We start from the raw sequence: 17431 nt of genomic DNA, 5'->3' as shown, positions 1-17431 counted from the left end.
TGAGCAGTGGCCGGGGATGCTCCGTATTGATTTGTGCCATGATCCACGTGGATTTTGAATGTCTCACAAGATCTATTTATAATTATCTGAACTTCAAACTTGATTCCACTTAACATAGAAACTTAAAGTAGTTTTGCTCAGTTTCTGTGGTCACTGAAATTTCCAGGAATGCAACTACTACTTAATTAAGAGGAGATTGTCTTTTTTGTTTGGAGATTTACCAGGAATTCTTCATTTCAGAAAATCAGCTATTGATTTGAGTTATCATGATGCAGTGTATTTGTATTAGTCCACACTGGAGCAGATACATTTATGATGTGTGTGTGTCTGTGTGTGTTATAGGTCTATATCTCAGTTTATGACTATAGTGGAAGGACCACCATCCCAATGTAGGCCTCCTCCTCTCATAACAGTATTGAATCAAAAAGAAACACTTAGTTTCTCATCAATACAGAGTACTGTTTTATAGTCAGATGGCACCTCCTTTAGCTGTGTGGTCCACTGTGAGTTTAATTTCTCTCTAGAGAATGTGAACATTTGCACAATTCTTTGCATGGAGTGAGACCTTCCGCTTTACCCACATCAAATGGCAAAGCAGGACACTGATGCTGAAGGAACAGCACAATGTTTTCTCCAACTCAGTGAGAGGAAGCTGCTCTCAATTTTTCCTTGCAGCTATTTCTCTCTCTCTCCTCTTGGCTCTCTTTCCTTTGGTCCAAGCTGGGTGGGCTCATGTCTCCCTCTTTTCTGATAGCTCTCCCAATTTTCATTTCCAAGGGGATGACCAGCTCATGTGAAATATCAAGATTTTTAGGATCCAGTTCCCAGGACTATTACTTTCCCCAGAATGAGCCTTCGATTAACATTCCTTAGGTTTTTTTTTTTTTTTTTTCCCATTCAAAGTTGCTTAAATTTATGACTATCATCACTGCTGGTCTTGGAGAAGCAGAAGTTCTTGGACTGCAGAACATGAGACCTCTACATTTGCCATGGATAATACCATTAATCCTTTCTTCACATAAGATTTCCTTCCTACTTTCAATGACTCCTTTACTGGCATCATTAACTTCTTCTGGACCTAGTGTCAGCTATGATTTACCAGAAGAAATGTTCAAATAAGGTTACTTTTGGCAGACAATTGAAATGACCTTTTTACTTAGCTTCTTCTCTAGCAAGAATAAAAACTTTATTGAGTACTTACAATATGGCAGGCACTATTCCGAGTTCTTTGTGTCTATTGTTTCATTTAATTCTCATAAATAACTGTGTGAAGTAGATGCTATTATTATCCCCATTTCATAGATAAGGAATTTTGGAAAGGTTAAATAATTCGCTCAAGATTTCACAATTAATAAGTGTCCTTCTCTGTCCATCAGATGTAAGTCATTTAATACCCTAAATAGAAAAGCATCCTGGAGAGAAATAAATTGAGAAAGGATAAGACCAAATCCATCACCAAGACATTCCATCAGAGTTGTGGTCCTGATAGGCCTAGCTTTTCCCTAAATATTGGCTTACAATCACATTCTCATTACTCATATCTAAACTATATATAGCAACAATATGTCATCTAGAGAAGAATGGCTATAGCAGTTGATGCTAACAGATTTCAGTGTATGTCTCTTTTTACTTTGGCTGCTGTCCTATTTAATTGGAAAATCATTCCTAATCAGAGAACTGAAAAGAATAAAATTTAAAAGCAAGTTACTTAGTTTCTCTGAGCCTAGATATCTGTTCACAAACATATGACCCCTGCTTTCCTTATGTTTTGGGGGTAGGATGGAGAATGGAAGTGCGGTTGACTATAGTTTATACTAACAAGACTAATGCCATGGTTTTAAATTCTTTCATGTATTTTTATATCTTTTCTCTATGCTCTCTGCAGATTATGCCCTTAATCTTTGTCCTGAACTGCTGATCTTCAGAGGGACCCAGGAGAAGATGAGTCCACCGTTTCTACTGGGGAAAAAAAAACAAAACAACAACAACAAAAAAACACATCAAACTGTGGGACACTGGATGGGTAAGTTGCATATTGTCAGTTGGTACTCTGCTCCTCACAGGTTTCCTGTTATCTCATGTTTCTGGAACCGAAGACCTGTCCTCCACACAACTCAGACACTCTTGCTGGCTGGGTTCTACCAGTGAAAAGCACTCAGGTGAGATTAGAAGATGGGAGGAAAGCAGAAGTCATTAGGCAGCAATGAGGGTGGAAATGTGGCCTTGTGGTTTTCTGCCCCAAGGCCATGGCTTTCAATGGCATATATGATGTCATGAGATCTGAGCAACACAACTTTTTCCTTCTACCCAGTCCTAGCATTTTCTTGCAGTTACATATCTTTGAATGACCCTTTACCTTTTCTTAGTGGCACTCCCAGCCTTTCCAATATATTTTTTTTTCCTTTTCTTAGTGGCACTCCCAGCCTTTCCAATATATATATTTTTTCCTTTCCAATGTTTTTGTCATCAGTTCTCTGTATTAAATCTCCACTGTCCCTCCCGTTTGAAATGGAGCAGTTTCTATTTCCTGGTCTAGACACCAACTTGAAAATTGGTAGAGTGGAATTTGTAAGAGCCAATATGGTCATCTTCATAGACAATTTGATCTGTTGACTGATTTTATTTATTATATCATGCAAATCATTAGAGCTTAAAGATAATTTATATAAGGTAGACTAAATGCTAAGTAGGCATACATAAAGCGTCTGTCTAGCCCTAATGGATTATATCCTCAGAACAAAAAGTAGTAATAGAAAACAAACAACATAAGGAAAAAACCACCTTAAACAATTTTCAGTAGTAATATCCTAGGTAGAAGTGGTGGTGGTGTTTGAGATTCTTCTAGAGCATTGTGTGATAAAGTGAATGAATAATTATGCTGGTGTCACTGTGTGTCATGTTTTTCCAAGTGATAAAAAGGGGACACAGATGTAAGATCCATCAGGTTAAGTAAAAAACTATGTCATCCTGAATTGCAATTGGGATGAACAGTTTAGACCCATGAGATATTTTATCTTTAAATATGTATTTCCCCCAAACCCTAGAAACAATGACTGATCCATTAAAGATGAGCACCTTTAGTGCATAGATTGTCATCTTTAAATATAATTTCCCATTTTAAGGAACCAAGGCTTCTTGGAGAAATGGCTGATTCTAGACTCAGGGCAGGAAATATCCAAGATGATTCTGGAACATTTTGCCATGCTACAAAGCAAGAAAGCCACCAAAGACCAATCATGTTGTGTCAAAAAACTCAGGAGACAACTTAAAGAAGTTTCCGGTGGCTAAATATGGGTCAAAATGAACATCAGCAAGAGTAATAACTGTAATGGACTGAAACACATAAAATACACTTAAATACATGAGATTATAGTCATTAAAGACAGGAAACATCATTGGCCACCTTTGGAAGGAGCCAACTCATATAGTGGATGATTAATTCCTTTCTTCTGCCTTTCTTTTATGAGCTGTATCTCCAGTAATCCAATAATTGATTGGGGGAAATTCCTTTTTTTGTAAAAGGATTCCAGCTAATAAAAGAAGGAAGATAGAGTTAGAAAATCACTGTTCTGTTATCCCTAATAAATTAATGGATCTAGGTAGTGATCATCTAACTTTTTGATACCAATTCCAACGTGTGTGTGTGTGTGTGTGTGTGTGTGTATGGTCGGGAGTTTCCCACACTGCCAAGCAATTCTTGGACACCATCTAGGTGTCCTCTGATTCAAATCAATTTGGACACTGTCTACTTGGAGATGATATCAAAATCCACACCTCAAGGGCTTAGTCCCACAAGCTGCCCTTCACTTCAGATGCCACACTAGTGCTTCTGACCAATGGGGTACAGATTGGTGGTTCCAGCAACCCCCTCCTTGGGTTTAATTAATTTGCTAGGGTGGCTCATAGAACTCAAGAAACATACTACTTACTAGTTACCAGTTTAATATAAAAGGATAGGGCAGATGGAAGAGAGGTATAGGGGGGGATTTGGGGAAGAGGCTCAGAGCTTCTATGGTCTCCCAGTGTTGTACTCTCTCCTAATCTCCATGTATTCACCAATCTATAAACTCTCCAAACCCCATTCTTTTGGGTTTCTATGGAGGCCTCATTACATAGGCATGATTGATTAAATCGTTGGCCACTGGCGATTGATTTAACCTCCAGATCCTCTTCTCTCCCTGGAGGTGAAGGGGGTGGAACTGAAAATTTCAGTCCTCTAATCACGTGGCTGGTGCTCCTGGCAACCAGCCCCCATCCTTGAGTTCCTCCAAAAGTCACCTCATTAACATAACAAAAGACACCTTTGTTGCTCTCAGCATTTTGGAAATTCCAAGGGTTTTAGGAGCTCTGTGCCAGAAATGTGAAGACCAAATATATATTTCTTATTATAAATCACAATATCACATCATCAGTGACTGCTAACATTACAAAAAGACAGTAAACCAGATAGTATGTGGAACTACGCAACACTATCTATAACATATACCTGCCAAAAAAATTGAACGAAATTCTAATAAATCCGCTTGAACTAACTACCAAATTACTTAGAACAGAGGAAAATGTTAAACCACACCATGGAATGAAGTCAGTAAAACTAAGTCTGTGGGTTTTGACAGACGCATAAATTGTATGTACACACATTGTAATGTGTACGTAAATTGTAGGAAAAAAGGAGTGGAGGGGAGTCTACAGATTAAAAGAGACTTGAGAAAAGCTGTATACTTGCAATGAGAAGTCTTTTTGGATCGTGATCCAAATAAAATCATGAGACAACTGGGGAAATGTCAACACTGACTGCTTAATTAATTATGGAAGAAATTATTAATTTTCTTTTGGCTCAAGAATTTTGTGGTCTTGTTTTAAAAGCTTCTTTATCTTTTATAGACACATATTGAAGTATTTGTGGAGAAATGATGTCACAAATTAAATTTATTCGAGTTTACCTAGGGAAGGGGGGATTATGGGGATATGGTGAATCAAAATTGGCCATGAGTTGACCATGGTGACAGCTGGATGATGGGTACATGGTGGCTTATGCTACTACTCTCTCTGCTTTTGTATATGTTAGGACTTTTCTACAATGAAAGGGGAAATGACCCTGGAGAGGCCTAACTAGAAGATCCTCTCAGCCCCCTGGTTTTAGGAAATTGAATGTTGTCTGTTAGTTGAAGTGGCTGCTGCCTACTAAGAGTTCCAGAGATATTTCTACATGTGGGGGTGTTACCTCAGATCTTAAATATGTTTTGGAACCAAATTGGTGCCCTCTGCTTGAAAGATGTAAAGACCTATGAGCCTCAAAAAGAATGTGTTTCCATTTGCTGCTGTAACAAATTACCACAACCTATGAGGCTTAAAACAACATAAATTTATTATCTTATAGTTCTGGAGGTTGGAAGTCCAGAATGAGTTTCCCTGGCTAAAACCGTGGTGACACAAGGGCTGCTTTCCTTCTGGAGGCACTAGGGAAGATTTTGCCCTTGGCTTCCCCATCTGCTGCCTACCTTCCCTGGGCCCATGTTTGCATGCCTCTGCTGTCTCCTCACATCTCCTCCTCTGCTCTGCTGCTTCTCTCTTCCACTTATGAGGATCTCTATGATTATACTGGTCCCACCCGGATAACCTCCTCATCTCACAATTCTTACTCACATCTGCAGCATCCCTTTTGCCATGTAAGATAACATATTCAAACGTTCTGGGGATTAGGATGTAGACATCTTTTGGGGGCCGTTATTTTGCCACAAAGAGAAATGAAGAAGTTGGGAAACAGGATAAGGAAAGTATATCAGTCAGGATTGAGCCAGGAAACAGGAACCAGTCTAATAGTTTAAACAGAGGACATTTAATACGGGGAATTTGCTACACGAAAGATGGAACATCTGAAAAGTCAAACAAAGGATGGTAAAGTACCCCAGAGTTTAACCATAGCAGAAGCTACTGTGACTTCTAGCATGGAAGGGCACAGGAAGGAGACGATGTTATCAGAGTCCAGATGCCAAGGCCATGCTGTGAGAGTCATGGCAGAGGCTTCCCAGTGGACACTGGGAGCAGGAAGGTATGGACTGTCTGATGGGAGCTGGAGTCCCAGAGGAGACAAGGGCATCCCTGGGAAATACAGTAGCTTCTTTTTATCTGTGGTGGTGGTGTTCCAGAAAGTCTCTGTGCATAGTGAATTAGAAAATAGCAAACCCTTGCTCCTAGGGAAAATACAGGGTTAGGTTCCTGTGAGCCTCTGGTCACAATATTTTCTTCAACTGATCAATATACAACCTTGTTTCATGTGTATTTCTGTTTAAAGTCAACTGTATATAGTTTAAAGTCAACTATATAGCTGGCTTCCTTAATATTTAACTCATGGCCAACAGCAGTATAACTCATGCCTGAATGAAGCTTATTTAACTCAGGCATTTTCTCTGTGAGATACATCACTGCCTTCTTGTGCTTGGGAGCATCAGATAGCACTTTGGCATTGTGCTTGGGGGCAATTTTAAACAGTGAAGTCACCAAAAAAGCACAAAAATGAGAAAAAACATGGTACTAAATACCCTCTGAAAAAGGCTCTTATTCACAGTGTGAGAGCTGAGACAAGAAGGCAGAGCATTATTACCTTGTTGGACCTCAGCTGGGAACATGTGCATCAGTGACTCAGATGTTTCACTGCTCTGTGTGTGTCCATGAATGCCCACAAAGGCCCCATAAGTATTGATTTTGGAGTTACAAATAAATGTGGTAAGTAGGCAAATTTACAAATATGGAACCATGAATAACGAAGCTGAACTGCTCTTCTCAGGACAGCGATGGAATAATACCCTGGATTCTCCCTGCCTCCCACCCTCCCCCAGGGTTCTCTTTGGCTAAGTCAGTTGCAAGGGAGTCTGAGAAGCAGAGTTGGCAGGAAAAGGATGGAGAACATCTGATTATGAAGAGGTGGTGGTTTGCAGCACACAAGGTTGAAAGGACTAAGATTTGGTGGTGAAAGAACTAATGAGAAGCATTTAAGGCACTTAATAATTGCCTGAGATTTACAGACCTTATTATAGAGGGGGATAATGACAGGCTGTTTTTAATTTCCATGGACACGGTATCAACGGATGTAAGTGGAAGTAGAAGTTATGCATGGAAGATTTATGAAAACTCTTTTACCTGTAAGGACTGAGATCTGAAAATACTTTAGAAGGGACGAAGGCGGACTTCCCTTCCTTCGACGTGTTAAAGGACCAGGCACCTATTTATTTGCAGTTGGGGGTGGCCGGCCCCATCTGGAGGTAGGTGCCTGCTCTGTGGGGTCTGAGTTGGCCCTCGCTCTAATTCTGTTTATGGTTAATATCACCTTGAACTCCGGAGAGTAGCAAATGCCACAGCAGCTGCCTTGCTGTCTTAGATCTGAGAGAGGAAAAGAAACCTGTTGTGGCAGAAGGGTGATGGATAGAAAGCAAATCAAGCAAAAGATCATTTCAGCACAGGGCTTGGTGGCTTACTTGAGTAAGTGATTTATGACACAATGTTTTTATTTGATCTGGCATTACAGGGATAAATTATTGAGTGCTAATTGTATGTTGATAAGCTGTTCCTGCTTAAATTTATTCCTTCCTCAGTTTGTGTTAATTGGGGCATATTGGAACAGAAGGGGAATTGCCCACTTACTGCCTGGTTTGGTTTATGCTGTCGCTAAAATGCCGGGTTGTAATTGCGTCTTCACCGTTATTCATACCAAGTGAATAAGGGAGCTCCTACCTGGGGACTTTTTTCCTTTCCATTAATGCATATTTCTTTTTTCTCATAAATGAAATGTTAAAGAATAATATCACTTCTATTTACTGGTTTAAATTTACTCAAGTTGCAGCAGAAGGTAGGGTCAGAGGTGGACTGGCAGAAGGCTGGGGAGTTTTGAATGCAGAGTTTATCATTTGAAATTTAAATTCTCTTTCGATAAAGCCGTCATGGGGAGGTGGGGGGAGTCTGGGTAGGGGGAAGGCAAGTAAGAGGGCAGGTTATTGCAATGTTCCTTGCGTGGGTGGCTCTGTCTTGACTAATCTCTCCTCTCTCTCTCTCCTGTCCCCCCATGAAGGGACTTGAGTGGCAATGCAGTGCGAGAGGTCAGCAACCAGATTCTGTGTGTGCCACGTAAAGACGGGTGTGGGGTGGTAACTGCCAGATTTTCAGGTCTTGTTTCTCCAGGATGGGGGTGGATGGGGAGGTGGATGGGTGGAGTGGTAACTGCCTGATTTTCAGGTCTTGATTACTCCGCGATAAGTAATCTAACTCCAGAAAAGTTGAGTGAGTCCAGATTTTAAGAACCCAATGTGGACACAAAACAGCAAATGGCCAGCAGGATTATGAGTAGAAAAGCTGGGATGAGATTAAAGGAAATCAGCAAGGGCAGAGGAAATAGTAATATTCCAGACAGGCACACCGGAATCAGGGGACCCTAGGGCTGTCCGTGAGTCACTGCACATGGCCCAAGGGGAGACTTGTAAACACTAATCCAGGCACAGAGCCCCGCTCCGCCTTGGCTTTATGAATTCCGCTGGATGTGGGCAGGTGTGTACCTGGCTGTAAACCCGAGAGAGGTGGACCCCGCAGGTGCCAGGAGCTCCTGGCTGCAGCAGGAATGGTGGGTACCGCTTTCCAGGCCTGTTCCTGGGACTCGAGACCCCTCTACTTCTCCAGGCTCTGCTGTGACACCCCTCCTCCCAGTTTTCTTCTTAGATGTCACCTAGAATCTCTTGCTTCTGGCTCATCTCTCTTATTTTCTCCTTCTATTTTCTATTAAAATAGACAAGAGTTCCCTTTAAGTTATCATTCGTGCAGCTTCCCTAGTCAAAGTAGAAAGAACTCGCTGGCCTCTGTGTGAGATTACTATTGAGGATCAGGGGAGTGTAGGGACTTAGAGATACCTCGCTCTGTACATACTGAAAGAACCTCGTTATTGGGTAGTTCACTCACCAAATTGCCCTAAAGGTGTGGACTGTGAGGGCATGGGCCAGGCTGGAATTTCAGAGAATGGCTCTAGTTCATTTGTGAAGCCATTTTGGCTGTTGGTTGGTTACTTAAAACAGGGGTCATAATTACAGGGTGATTGGCTAAAATGTCAGTGTAAGTCTGATGTCCTTCCTTGGGGAAGGACAGCAGCTGGTGTTGGCAGTCTCAGCCTCACTGTTGCAGCATTGCAAGGTCTACTAAAGCATCACACCCAGCAATCCTTCTCAGAGATCTCACCAAATAATGGAGGAAGAGTAGGAGAGGTGGAACAGACCTGCATTCTAGCTTGGGTTTCACTTGACAAGACTCCGTCTCCCCTTTTCCCAGGAATCTGGGACCTCTTGGAGAAGATTCTGGCTCCTGAGGAGCCTGGGGTCAAGAACTGGCTCCCCTTAGCCACACCAGTGCCTGGAATGCTGCAACCTGGAGGGGAAGCCATGCCAACATTCAGAGGAAAATCAGGGATTCAAATCCCAGAGGTGGTGGGGGCATGGTGGGGACCGAGGTGGGGTCCCAGAGTTGGATGGGTAACAGGAGTCAGCTCGGTGTGCATTGTCTGGAGATCTCGTCCTAGCCACCTGGCTTAGCCAATGGCTACCAATAGCTTTAGACTGAAAGCAGGAAGCTTGAGCAAGAGGGGAGCTTAGAGCCTATGCTGTGTAACTCAGAAAGGTGACCAGACTTGTCCAGGGGCCACACAGCTAGAGGTGGCAAAGCCAGGGCTGGATCCAGTCCTTTGAACTCCCAGTTACACCTTTTTTTTTTTTTTTTTTTAATGGCTGCACTTGTGGCATATGGAAGTTCCCAAGCCAGGAATTGAATCAGAGCCACAGCTACGACTTGGACTGCAGCTGTGGCAACACGAGGATCCTTTAACCCACTGCACTGGGGCTGGGATGAATCCTGCACCTCTGCAGTGACCTGAGCCTCTGCAGTCAGATTCTTAACCCACTGTGCCACAGTGAGAACTCCCCAGGAATGCTTTTTTCTGTTAAAAACCTCTACCCTACCTGCAACATGTAGGTCCATTCTGATCTTGGGTGAAAGGGACAGTGAAATCACCCCAGCCATCCACAGAGGAAAATATAAATGGGATTCCACAATTATGTGAGCTCCAAATTCAACTGTTTTCCTATTTTTTTTTTTTTTTTGGCTTTTTTTTTTTTGTGCTATTTCTTGGGCCGCTCTCACGGCATATGGAGGTTCCCAGGCTAGGGTCAAATCGGAGCTGTAGCCACCGGCCTACACCACAGCCACAGCAACACCGGATTGTTAACCCACTGAGCAAGGGCAGGGACCGAACCCGCAACCTCATGGTTCCTAGTCGGATTCGTTAACCACTGCGCGGGAACTCCCCCTATTTTTTTTTTTTTAACTTGGTCGGGTAAGTATTCTAGGTGATGCTGACAAAATTCTTGAGAAAAAAATGTGTTGTGATCACCCTCGTAAAGAGACAGTTATAGATGGTTCCTGCTCCATAAAGTGGAAGATTGATATCAATACAAACTTGACTTTCCTGGAAATTCTTTTTTCTTTTTTTTTAGGGCTGCTCCAGCAGCATATGGAGGTTCCCAGCCTAGGGGTTGAATTGGAGCTTTAGCTGCCGGCCTACACCACAGCCACAGCAATGCTAGATCCGAGCCTCATCTGTGACCTACACCACAGCTCATGGCAACACTGGATTCTTAATCCACTGAGTAGGGCCAGGGATGGAACCCACATCCTCATGGATACTAATCAGGTTCATTACTGCTGAGCTGCAGTGGGGACTCCATGAATTCTTAAGCTTTTTGATGTTTCTACCTCCTGGGCTGTTATGGTTAAAATCTGGCAGGTGTCAGTTTGTCCTAGACCTGACTTCTCAGAGTGTAGTCCCCAGACCAGCAGCATCAGCCTCACCTGGAAACGTGTGAGAGTGACAAACCCATGGGCCCCACTGTGGGGCTGTGGAATGGGAATCTCTGCGGATGGGCCCAGGAATCTGTTTCTTAAGGCCTCTAGGTGATCCTAATGCACACTACAGCTGGGAAGCCCTGAACCAGAATAAGAAGGCAGTGAAGGTAAAAGAATACAAAAGGCAGTACATAGTAATGCTTCAAACTCTAACAGGTACCAGCTGGGAGACCTTGGACCAGTGTCTGTCTCTCTGTGCCTCAGTTTTCTTGATGCTGAAATGGTCAGCTCATGAGGGAGTTGGGAAGCTCAAAGGCGATAATGCAGGAGAAGCCAACCCTTGGTTCATCTTAACGGGCCCTCAGTACCTTTTGCTTAGTAGTCCCGTGTTTATTATAACCCCAGATGGCTCTCATCCTGGCAGCCCAGGGCATGAGTTCTGGACCCATCCGCATGCCTTCTCTCTCACAGAACTTCCACAGCTCCATCCAAACCTTGCAGCTGCTTTGGGGTGAGTGCTGTGGAACTGGATGGGAGGCCTTCTGAGCACTTTGGGGAAGGCATCTCCAGCCCCTCACTGGTTCCTGAGTCTCATCACAAAATCCAGACAGAATTAGACTATTAGACTATTCGTATGGTCTTACTTCCCGCTACCGGAAACAGCTTGTGTTGACCTCACGCTCCTGGCTGAAAGTCAAGATCCATGAACCACGAACACGCGTCTCCTTAGACAGGGAGGGAGGCCCAGATCTCAGCATGAGAGCTGCCTTCAGAATTCCAGAGTGCCTGGCCATGCTGGTGGGTCAGTCCCACCCTGGCCCCTTCCATGTGGCTCCCGCCACCAGCATCCACACAGTCACTTTCTGAGCAAGAGGCTGGCCCCCTCTCCTGAGCAGCCTGTCACACAGAACCCAGACGCAGGAGTGGCAGGCTGGAGCAGCAGCTGCCGCCGCCTCCCTCGGGGCCACTGTAATGTCTCCCAGGGGGCCAGCCCAAGCTTGGATGAGCCTTGGAAAATTAGTGAGCAATTCTGACTGGCTTAATTTTTCTCTCCTAAGAACTTGAGAGACCATGTCCTCTTAATCATCTTTTGAGAAGAAAGACAAGAGAAAAGAGAGACATTTAAGGAAACACAGAGCAATTAATCTGCTCATTCACGTTGGGTAAGGGACTCTGTGCTCTGAGACATTCTGTCCCTTAGCCTGCAAATGTTTGGTTATTGGGCACCCGCTCTGCATGGAACACCGGGGACAGAATTCTGCAAGTTGATGGGGAGGAGGACTGGCCAAGGCCCCTGCCACGGGATAAGCTTTAACTGTGTGCCTGGCCCTGGGCTAAGTGCTTAATCTTCCACAAGAACCCCAGGAGGTCTGTATTCTTCAGCCCATTCCAGATGCGGACACAGAGGCTGAGGGAGACAAGGTGATTGACTCCCAGGGCTCAGTGATGCAAAAGCCCTTCCTTTCTTTACTCTACTGAGCCACCTTTGCAGGCGCATGCACAGTCATCTCTCTGGAAAGCACAGGAATGTTAAGAACCCTGAGAAAGTGCAAAGGGTCAGCTAAGAGGGATGCCTCATGGGCCTGGAAGCACAGTGTAAAGGAGAGTATAGACCTGGGGAAGCCAGTGGGGGAAAGTTCCCGAATGATGCTGTGGGGAAGGCTCATCGAGGGGACAGGCGGGCCCTGAGTGGCTGTGGCGTGGGCTGCAGGAGTCGGCTGTGGGCAAGTGGAAGTACTGAGCAGCCATTATCTTGGGACAGGCCTCGCCCTCAGTGTGATCCTGGCCAGTACCAGCTATCCAGCAAGATTGGATAAGCCAGGACAGAACTTAGGATGTGCCTTGAACTCCCAGATAAGGATGCAATAAAAGCCTGTCAATGGGTTACTCTTGGTTTCATTTTTATCACCCTTGTCTCCTTGCCCAGTCACATTTACCAAGTGCCCATGCGTGCACCAAGTGCTGGGCCTTTGGTGCAGAACAGGTCTGGAATAGTCACACCTCTCCTTACCCAGCCCCCCCGCTCTGGTCTGTGCCAGTTCACAGCAGCCACCTCCTGCCAACACCACAGGAGAATGTCAGGAAGGTGCTGGCCCCTGTAGAGAAGTCAGAAGGTTCCAGGTACATTACATGCCCTCAGAGGGCAGTGAGATGAGTCCCATTTTATGGATGTGATCACTGAGACTCAGAGAGGCCAAGCTGATGAGAGCGGAGCACCATCTTTCCAAAGCTGGTGCCTTGGGAACTAAGGGGTCAGTTGACAGGAGTCTTGGGACAGATAATAATCTATGATAAATGTGGTTGATTTAGGATAATCAGTTAAACAACTTGTATGGCAAAGCCGAGGCAGTAAAGGGGAAAATCAGATTGAACATCATAGGCAGATGGTCCTGGGTTCAAATCCTTAGCTTCTCTGGGTCAATTCACCTACTCCTCTGAGCCTTTCTTTTTTCATTTATAAACTCACAGAGTCATTAAGGTAAAATGAATGTGATTTATAGATGATAGGTTGCTCTGTTCTTGGCAAATGATAGCTCCTCCTCTGCCCTGTCTTCTTCTCCAGGAAATACTTGCTTCCAGATTAGCTGGTTTGGACCCAGGAATATCAGTCCTTTGATCTACTCATCTTGAGTATTATGTTACTAGAGATTACATGAATACCCAGATACCTTGTTTTATGGCCAGGCACACGGAAGCCAGAACAATTGCATGAGGGCATGGTTCTCCTCCAAGAATGTCCCAAGGCTGTGTGGTTGACCTTTGAAATTGCCTAGGTTTCATGATTTCAGGGCCCATGGAAAATTCCATGTGGCAGAGATAAGCTCGTTATTCACTAAATTTTTTCCCTTTTCCTCTCAGCTAAACTCTATTTCCTAGTCTTCCTCGGCGTTAGATGATTATGTGACTGAGTTCTGGCCGGTGGAACATGCGTAGAAAGGATGGGGATGTGGAATGTAGGTGAAGAGCCTGGCCTGTAAGAATCTCCCACAAATCCTCCTTTCTTTCCTAATCTGGTGCCGGATAGAGGATCCAGCAAAGGGCTGTGGAGGAAGGAGAGCTGCCAGCTGCAAGGAACCCGGGTCCCACTCCACAACCTTCATTGGTCCGTGAGACAAACTCTTAGAGGTTAAGCCACTGAGATATGGGGGTTACCTATGATAGCAATTAGCCTGCCCTAAATAATACAGCCTACTTATGACTTACAGCAAGGTATTTCCTTCCTTTTTCTTTTCTTGCCTGCCTGCCTGCTTTCTTTCTCTCTCTCTGCCTCCCTCCCGCTCCCTCCCATCTTTTTTTTTTTTTTTTTTTTTTTTGTCTTTTTTAGGGCCGCTCCCATGGCATATGGAGGTTCCCAGGCTAGGGGTCTAATCGGTGCTACAGCTGCCAGCCTACACCACAGCCACAGCAACGCCAGATCCGAGCCGCATCTGTGACCTATACCACAGCTCACGCAATGCCGGATCCTTAACCCACTGAGCAAGGCCAGGGATTGAACCCGCAACCTCATGGTTCCTAGTTGGATTCGTTTCCGCTGCGCCATGACAGGAACTCCTTTTTTTTTTCTTTTTAAGACTGCACCTGTGGCATATGGAGGTTCCCAGGCTAGGGGTTGAATTGGAACTGCATCTGCCAGCCACAGCCATAACCACAGCAATGCAGTATCTGAGCCACGTCTGAGACCTACACCACAGCTCAGGACAATGCTGGATACTGAACAGGCCAGGATCAAACCCTCATTCTCATGGATACTGGTTGGGTTCATTACTGCTGAACCATAACGGGAACTCCCCAATAGCAAGGTATTTTCAACCTTCATTAGTACTCTCCCTAAATGACCCTATAAAATGAAATACCCTGCAAAGGGTAATATATTTACTTGTATTAGCATACATTAACATATAAGCTTAGTCTGTCTGCTTCAAGCAGGGCCTTCCAGATACATGGTACTGTTTTTTTTTTTTTAATGTTATTGGGGTATAGTTGATTTACAATGTTGTGTTAATTTCTGCTCTACAGCAAAGTGATTCATACATATATTGTTTCATATTTGTTTCCACTATGGTTCATCATAGGATATTGAATATGATTCTGTGTGCTATATAGTAGGATCTTATTGTTTGTCCATCCTATACATAATAGTTTATATCTGCTAATCCCAACCTCCCAATCCATCCTTCCCCACCCTATCTCCCACATGGCAACCACAGGTCTCTTCTCCATGTCTGTGAATCTGTTTCTGTTATAGATATGTTGACTTGTGTCATATTTTAGATTCCACATGTAAGTGATATTATATGGTATTTTTCCTTTCCTGACTTTACTTCACTTGGTATGATGATCTCTAGGTCCATCCATGTTGCTGCAAATGGCATTATTTTGTTCTTTTTGTGGCTGAGTAATATTCCATTTTATGTATTTACTACATCTTCTTTATCCATTTATCTGTCAATGGACATTTAGTTTGTTTTCATGTCTTGGCTATTGTTAATAGTGCTGCTATGAACATTGGGGTGCCTGTATCTTTTCTAATTATGATTTTCTCCAGATATAGGCCTAGGAATGAGATTGCTGGATCATATGGTAACTCATTTTTAGTTTTTTAAGGAACTTCCACATTGTTCTTCCTAGTGGCTGCACCAACTTACATTCCCACCAACAGTGTAGGAAGGCTCCCTTCTTTCTATACCCTCTCCAACATTTATTGTTTGTAGATTTTTTGATGCTGGTACAGGGCACTGTTTTTGATTACAAGTGAGGTAGGGAGATGGCTGGTACAGGTGGTTCTCAAAGCATCAGTATCATTCTCAGCTTATTAAAAATGCAGATTCCTAGCACTGTCTCAGATCAGATAGCTAGAAACTTTGGGAGTGGGACCCAGTGACCTGTTTTCACAAGCCCTCCAGTGATTCCGATGCACCAGGTTAATATCTGAGAACAACTGAGGGAGGAGGCCTGCTGGAGACCTGAACCTTACACCTGGGAGAGCAGATCAGAGTGGTGTTCATAACAGCTGGTCTCATGCCCACCAAGGGCACTGGGGGACAGGCACAAAGGGAGAGGGAACAAAGATGAGCCCTTTACAATTTTCCTATGGTCATCTTTTTGACTGTGTTGCACATGATAGGAATTTGCTTGGTCCCTCCGTAGAAGACTAATTATTACACTTAATTTCTTAGTATTAGTTTGCCATAACAAAATACGACAGACAAAGTGGCTTCCACAGCAGAAATTTATTATCTCACAGTTTTGGAAGAATCTAAGAACGAGGTGCTGGCAGGTTTGGTTTCCTCTGAGGATCTTCTCCTTAGTCTGCAGAAGGCTGCCCCAGTGCTGCGCCTAGTTGCAATTGGCCCTCTGTGTATACACCCTGGGTTTTTTTTTTGTGTGTGTGTTAATTTCTTCAGAAGGGATAAGGCTCTACTCCAATGGCCTCGTTTTAACTTAATCCTGTCTTTAAAAGTCTAGTTGCCAAATACAGTCATATTTTGAGATTCTGGCAGTTAGAGCTTCAACGTTTGAATTTTGGAGGAGACACGATTCAGTCCATAAGAGCTATGCAATCTGGAATATTGCTATTTTCTAATTTTCCTGTCCCTCTGAGAACTTCCTTGAATGATCCTGGAGCTAGATAGTTCCGTGCTAGATTTAATGCCTTGTTTGGAGTAAAAGGCTTGCTCCGTTTTATTCTAACAGTGAAGTTAGAACTGAGTTAATTCTTTTGGCAGTAAGTTGGCCAACTGAAACTAGATCCAGATAAAAGTAATGCAAAAGTAAATGGGGCCTGTTTTAAATAGAGATTGCTGTGCCTCTTGGGCGGCTAGAGGTTAATTTGTGAGTGAATGTCGAGTGCTTGGCAAATGGGACTGTAAATCAACCTTATAATCTGCTGGAAACTTGTATTTTGTCCTGAATTGATGACCAGTTAGTGCCACAGTAAATGGGAAAATGCTTTTGTTGATTTTTTGGTATTTGGAAATAAACAAGAAGGTACTTTTTGGGGGGGTAGACAAATGAATTCCTCTGAGATGCTTTAGAGTCCGTTTGGTGTGTTAGTAAGCTCTGATATTAATCTTAAATAACGACTGAGTAATGCAGCAGAAGAATAGAATGGGAGGGAAAAAATAGATGGGCAACTCTTCTTCAAACTCATGTTTCATAAACTTGTATTATTGTTCCCGAGAGAACGCTTCAGCCTGTCGAGGGATGGCTTTACCTTTCATTCTGCTCATGTGGGTGTCCCCTCGCCTCGGCTCCCTCCTCTTCATATTAACTAGCAGGGGTCACAGATTTGGTGCCCCGGCTGCCAGGGTGAGCTTTGCCATAAGAGCTTGAGGTAGTCTAAACTTGGGGCAATTTAGCTGCCTTTTAAAATCCCACGGAATGAACTTTCCTATCATTTGTTAACTGCCAGGGCAAAGTTCACTGAAAAACATTCTTACTGCTAGTCTGTGAAGAGGTGGCTGTTGAAGTCCTATGCATCCAGGCACGTTAGCCTATGCTCAAAATATGCTTATGGGGCAAATTCTGATATGATTAATGTTGGCATCAGCGAGCATAC

Source organism: Sus scrofa, chromosome 15 (genome assembly GCF_000003025.6).
Source record: "Sus scrofa isolate TJ Tabasco breed Duroc chromosome 15, Sscrofa11.1, whole genome shotgun sequence".
Taxonomy (NCBI): Eukaryota; Metazoa; Chordata; class Mammalia; order Artiodactyla; family Suidae; genus Sus; species Sus scrofa.
This window is presented reverse-complemented; position numbering follows the sequence as displayed.